The sequence below is a fragment of the Silene latifolia genome, chromosome 6 (genome assembly GCF_048544455.1).
Source record: "Silene latifolia isolate original U9 population chromosome 6, ASM4854445v1, whole genome shotgun sequence".
NCBI lineage: Eukaryota > Viridiplantae > Streptophyta > Magnoliopsida > Caryophyllales > Caryophyllaceae > Silene > Silene latifolia.
The window spans coordinates 59,156,899-59,163,172 of record NC_133531.1 but is presented as its reverse complement, the minus strand read 5'-3'; positions in this window follow the sequence as shown (position 1 = coordinate 59,163,172).

The following is a 6,274-nucleotide window of genomic DNA, read 5'->3' as shown; positions in this document are numbered from 1 at the left end:
GTCTGACGGATAGCTTATGCGGATTTGCTGTGAGGTAGGTTTATCCTACTCAGTTTCATTATTGCATTTATTTATAAAATGAGTCTTTTGTCATTCATTTCATTGAGTGAGTCGGTAATTGGCATGTTATGTGGTATATCGTATTTGTTGTGTTGTCTTGTATGTCGGAGGACATGTCGGTTTGATTTGTTACCTATTTTGGAGACATAAGACGGTTGGGAGACCGTCTTGCGCTTAAGTCGCCTCTTGGAGCTTCCCACTCTAAGAGGGATGTGCACATTAATGGCTTGAGTTACGGAGGGACTTGTGTGGTTGAGGCACGACGTCTGGCAGGGGATCCGGTTGGCTTCCGGACCCGATACATCTGGGCGTGTTCCGGTACTAGTGTGGTTATCGGTATGTCCGGGCGTATCCCTGTGCCGTGCTTTCGGTTGTCGGTATGTTTGGGCGTGTCCCGGTACCGTGGTGGTGGTTGTTGTTGGTGGTTCATTCATATCATGGTCATGTTGTATGCTCACACACTCGAGTCGTGACACACTTTATTTATTTAATGAAACTGACGCTTATGTGTATGTGTCCTTGTCACCTATCTCTTTTGGGGTGGCCTGTGTCGATCCATATGATATCCTTTGGTCATATGGGGAGCAGGTTAAGTACAAGTTGTTTTGATAGTACGCGGGAGACGTGACGAGCTTGATGCTATCACGAGACGAGTCTAGTTGGCTAGAAGAGTATAGATGTCACGAGTTGTATTTTATTTATTCATTTGTTTACTTTTATGTAATTCATTAAACATTACATTAATAAAATATTCTTTGATTGAAGTTTTGAAACACTACCTCAGGAAACCGAGATGGTAACGCTCCAATTATCTTGGCCGGATAGTTGGGGTGTTAGAAAAATATTTTTTTTAAAAAAATTCTTATTTGATTTAAAAGACGAATTGACAACATGGAATTTATAATCGCAATAAGTCGTATAATGCTTGCCACATTATAGGCCGACTTATAGTTGTAGATTCCTTGTTTATATTCACATGTCTTCTTAAAACAAACAAGGCACATGTGGACACAAAACGAGGTTGAAGTACACGTTCCAAACCTTTCACCCCGACCCCGAGTAAACAACACAATAAGAACCTAAATTATGGGAAATAATAGGTTTAAGGACCTCTATTATAATTGTGGAGCTTTAAGGACCTGAGTGTACTATTCCCTAGTTAAAGTTAACTACCGTTAACTCAAATCTCACACCCAAATTGAAAAAAACTGCTCCTTGTCCTTTTCAGCGCTGAGCATAAATTAAATTTCTGAAAGTATTGAACAATGACATGATTTGAATATTATTCAACTCGAGCCGATTTTTGCGGTGATATACCTATACATATCAACCTTTTAATTAGATCTGGTAAGACTGGTCAACGGGTTATGTTAATTTGGATCGGGTCGGATTCGGGTATGTTTGTCGGGTCATTTTCTGGTCAAGCAGATCGAGTTTTTTCGGGTCCGGTCATTTTCGGGTTAGGGATTAAGAGGAAAAAAAGCATTTCAAGTCTTTCGAGGTCAATTAAAGTTATGTTTTATCGGGTCATTTTCGAGTTGGGTGGTTTCGGATCGGTTCATTGCGGGCTAGGTCTGTTACGGGTCCATGAAAGCTCGGGTCCGGTCGGGTCATTTCGGGTTTCAGGTGTCATTCAAAAGGCCATTTTCGATCAATTTCGAGTCTCGGTCGACTTTTTAAGGTCATATTGATTTTGCCAGGGCTACTTTTAACCGTATCAAACAATATTTAGCCTAGCGGACAAGATGATAATGTTGGATGTGGCCAAGTCCGATCTCAAATGATAAGACGATAAATGTCCATCTTATAAAAAAAATGACCATTTAATGATAAAATATTATGATTAAAGTTGTCGTTTTTAACAAAAAAGAACTAATGATAGCATTTATTCATAAAATATTTATATTTTATTGTAAAATGGTCACATACTTGTTTATCTTATTTCAAACGAAAAAGGTCGTCTAAAGCACTAATTTACTCTGAAGATAATTTTCCCATTTTACCGTGTATGATCTCAAATAATCCACATCGACCCTATTTTTCTCAATTTATATATCCCTCCCCTCTTCACATGGTATATATATAAAATTAAGTTCACACTGTAAATATTTGTGAGATTTGAAAATAGCACTCCCAAAAATTCTGTATTATTTTAAAAAGGTGATTTTAAAAATTATGTCTCAGTTTTGGGACAAAGGCCAAAGAAAAAGAAGAGGGTTGATTATTGGATGACAAGTAAATCAAATTGAGTATATGATCCAAATTATCCATCAAAAGCATTCTCAAAAATGAAAAGGTAAGCAATTGTTGACACACCCTAAAATAAAATAGGTAAAAAAATAACGTAATTTATTTTCGCAGTACATATTTTACTCATTTCAGTACATTTTTCACCAAACTTTTCATTTCTTACCCTTGACTAAAAAAACATCAAACCTAATTCCTCTACCTTTTATTGGATATTGATTTTCGCAGTACACATTTTACTCATCACAGTACACTTTTGACTTTTTTACCCTTCTCATTTCCCCTCCATAGTTTTCTCTCCTCTTATCTTCCATTTTCTTTATCATCTATCTCCCTACCATCGTGCCCACAACTGCCTCCGCCGCCACCCCCACCCCCGCCACAGCCCCTCCTTACGCGCCGCCAGTCAATATCAACTGAAATTCAGTCCGAACAAGAGGAATCGAAACAAGAATAAAAACATGAAGAAGCTCAAATTTAAAACTGCAACTATTTATTTAATGTCAGCATGTAAATTTCAAGTCTTTAAATCGAAGAGATTATAAAGTTTAGATCTTGCACAAAAATGAAGCGATTGAACATACACATAGAACCTAATTGAGTAGAATTGTCAGATGATTTATAGTTCATAATTCTTATAAATATGAAAATAATCTCCGTAGCATAATTGAGAATGCTCATAAAGTTTGTATGATGTTCCAACTTTCGTGCAATGTGCAGACAACCTACACTGTTTAAGATGATCAACTTGTGTCTTCGTGATTTCTATATTGATTAAATTTGATGATAGGTTTGTGAGTAAGATTGATTGGGATTTTGAGAGGAATTGCATTTTTTTTGTTTATTTTTAGGTTAAGGGTATACAATGGAAATAATTGGGGAAAATGTACTGAGCTGAGAGTTTTGCGTACTGCGAAAATAAATTACGTTTCTCTATTGTTAAATGTGTCACATCCTCAACTTCCTTCAAATGATTCAATTATCAATGATTTTTCAAATATAAAACAAGTATTTAAATCACTAATCCATTATTAATAATCGAATTGACTCTTTATTAAAGTTTTGTATATTTTTTTCAAGGAAAAATTACAAATAACCACCATGTAATTGCGTATTTTTAAAAATAACCACCACATATTTTTGTTTTTACAAATAACCCCCACACTTTCATGTATACTCCCCAATCACCACCGTATATTTGACCCGAGACAACATTTTTCATATTTTCCGACTCTTTAATTAACGATTTACGCGGAATACCAATATTGCCCTTATTTAATTACACTAACACAACATTTTCCCCAATTTTATCACCCAAATAACACAACATTTTGCCTTATTCAATTGAAGAACCGTGAATCCCAAATTCATATAATAAATTTGCCCAATAGAATAATGTCCCTGACCAAGCTGTAATACTCGATCAATAAAAGAGTTTTTTTTATATGATTTGTGTTGGTCAGCTTCAGCAAGTTATTGAAAAAAACAATCACAATATATTTTCAACTTAAGATTGTTTGGATAAAGAAGGAAATTGATGGCTATAATGAGAAAATAAGACGAGGTGTAAGGGAGGATGAAGGAGTAGTGGAGAAATCTAGGGTTCCTCAACTGGAAAGACCATGTGATGCATCACCTTGACATTTCGAACATGGTGTCTGCATTAGACAATCATACTTAGAAAGGTTAATGGAATTGGGGAAATTTATTATATGATTTTGGGGATTTAGGGCTCTTTAATTGGATTGAGGAAGATATTGTGGTATTTGGGAGATGAATTGGGAAAAAAATGTTGTGTCATGGTAACTAAATGAGGGCAATATTGGTATTCCGTGTAAATCGTTAATTAAAGAGTCGGAAAATATGAAAAACGAGTCTCGGATCAAATATACGGTGGTGATTGGGGAGCATACATGAAAGTGTGGTGGTTATTTGTAAAAACAAAAATACATGGTGGTTATTTGTAAAAATATACAAATACGTGGTGGTTATTTGTAATTTTTCCTTTTTTTAATTAGGGTTCATGTTTAAATTAATTATTGTCAATTGGTGTGGGATAATGGGGATATAGGTGTAATCGGATGTTGTCGGTAACATGGACAAACACAGGTGGTCAACGGTAGCAGAGACCGGTGAGCGTAGGCGGCTACGCTCACCGGTGCAAGTGGTTGCCGGTGATGTTAGTAATGGAGTCGTATAAAAGTAGGAGGCTATCAAGCATATTAGCCCATAGTAAAGAGTACTGTATTCCATGTAGTACATGGAATATCTTGTCTTTTCCTTGTTTTAATTCAATGTAGTATTGTAGCAGAGTACTGTTCGTAGTAAATTACTACAATTAGTTTGATTTTTTTTTCAATGTTCAATGTGTTTAGCATAAGATGAAATTAGAGAAGAATGAAGATTTGAAATTAGAGAGTATATTAGAGAGAGGTTAGAGAGGGAAAATAGAGGGAGAAATGAGAGGGGTATAATTGTCAACTATGTACTACGACAAGTAGTATGTGTACTGCGAAAATCAACACCCAAAAATAATTAAAACAAAGAAGTATTAATTATAAAATTCGTCACACAAAGCCAACAGCAAGTCTTGCTGAAGACGGGACATTTCGTCTTCAGCTGAAGACGGGGTAAAATGTCACCCATTTAAGATGAAAATGTAACCATTTTAAGGTAAATAATTTTTAAAGCTATAATAGTTTGTCATTAAAATGGTAACATTTTGTAGTTAAAATGGCGACATTTGGCCCGTCTTCAGCTGAAGACGAAATATGGCTGCCATCAATGAGAATTTGTGCAAAGCCAAATATATTAAAAAGAGAACCTACCAACAAAGTTAAATTGTGAACTTCGTAATAGCTGGGTTGTGGAATTGTAAGTTAACGGCGGTTAACCATGATGACAGAAAAAGTACACCCAGGTCCTTAAAGCCTCACAAATATAAGTGAGGTCCTTAAAGCTATTATTTTCCATAATTAAGGTCCTTCTTGTATTGTTTACTCCCCCGACCCCTATCGCACGATTTTCAAGACAAGTAATAGTGGTGTAGGCGTGTGAATTGAAGTCCAATTATACATAGATCGAGTTGTAAATCGTTGTTTATTTTTTGCTTGTTTTAATGTCAAATCAAATGTAATTGCTATTTACATTATCGCATCTTTTTCTATATTGAGTCCCTTTTAGTTGGTTTGTGGCGAGATGCCCGAGTTGCAACCATTAATTTTGCCCCCCTCCCTCTTTGAATTTCTTTTTAATCGATTAACATGCTAAACAACTTTGACAAGTTTAAAGTGAGTCACATTTACCTAAATGGATCACATATGGCTCATCTAAAATTTTTAGATAAAAATGACTGTCTGAAAGAGTGAAAGGGAGACCTTTTTGTAGCTACGAAACAAAACCATCACATTTGAATGTGTTGGGTTAGTCCATATTATTGAGGTATCCAAGTCTATCAATAGAAATTCATATTGGTAGTAGACTAGTAGACACAAATTAGGCACATAATTTTTTTGAAGTACATAAGAGGTGGCAATTGGGTCAATCGGGTCGGGTCAAGTCGGGTTGGTTCATATCGGGTTCAGGTCATATCGGGTCAGCCACCCCTTTCGGGTTGGATTGGGTCGGGTTCGGGTCATTATCGGATGGGGTCATTCCGGGTCAAATGATGTATCGGGTCGGGTCATTATCGGGTCGGGTTGGGTTTGGGTCGGGTCATTATCGGGTCCGGTTACTTTATCACATTACGTCAATTTTTTACCATTAAATTTAGTTTTTATGCATTATTTGGTTTAATTACTTCATTATTAAGTCAAACATAACAATCTAATTACAAAATCACTTTCATTTTGATCAATATTAAGCTTAATAATTGTTTGTTTATCAATTTAATCGGGTCAGTATCGGGTCGGGTCAATATCGGGTCGGGTCTGGCTCAGGTTCGGGTCACTTTGTCATCGGGTTACGG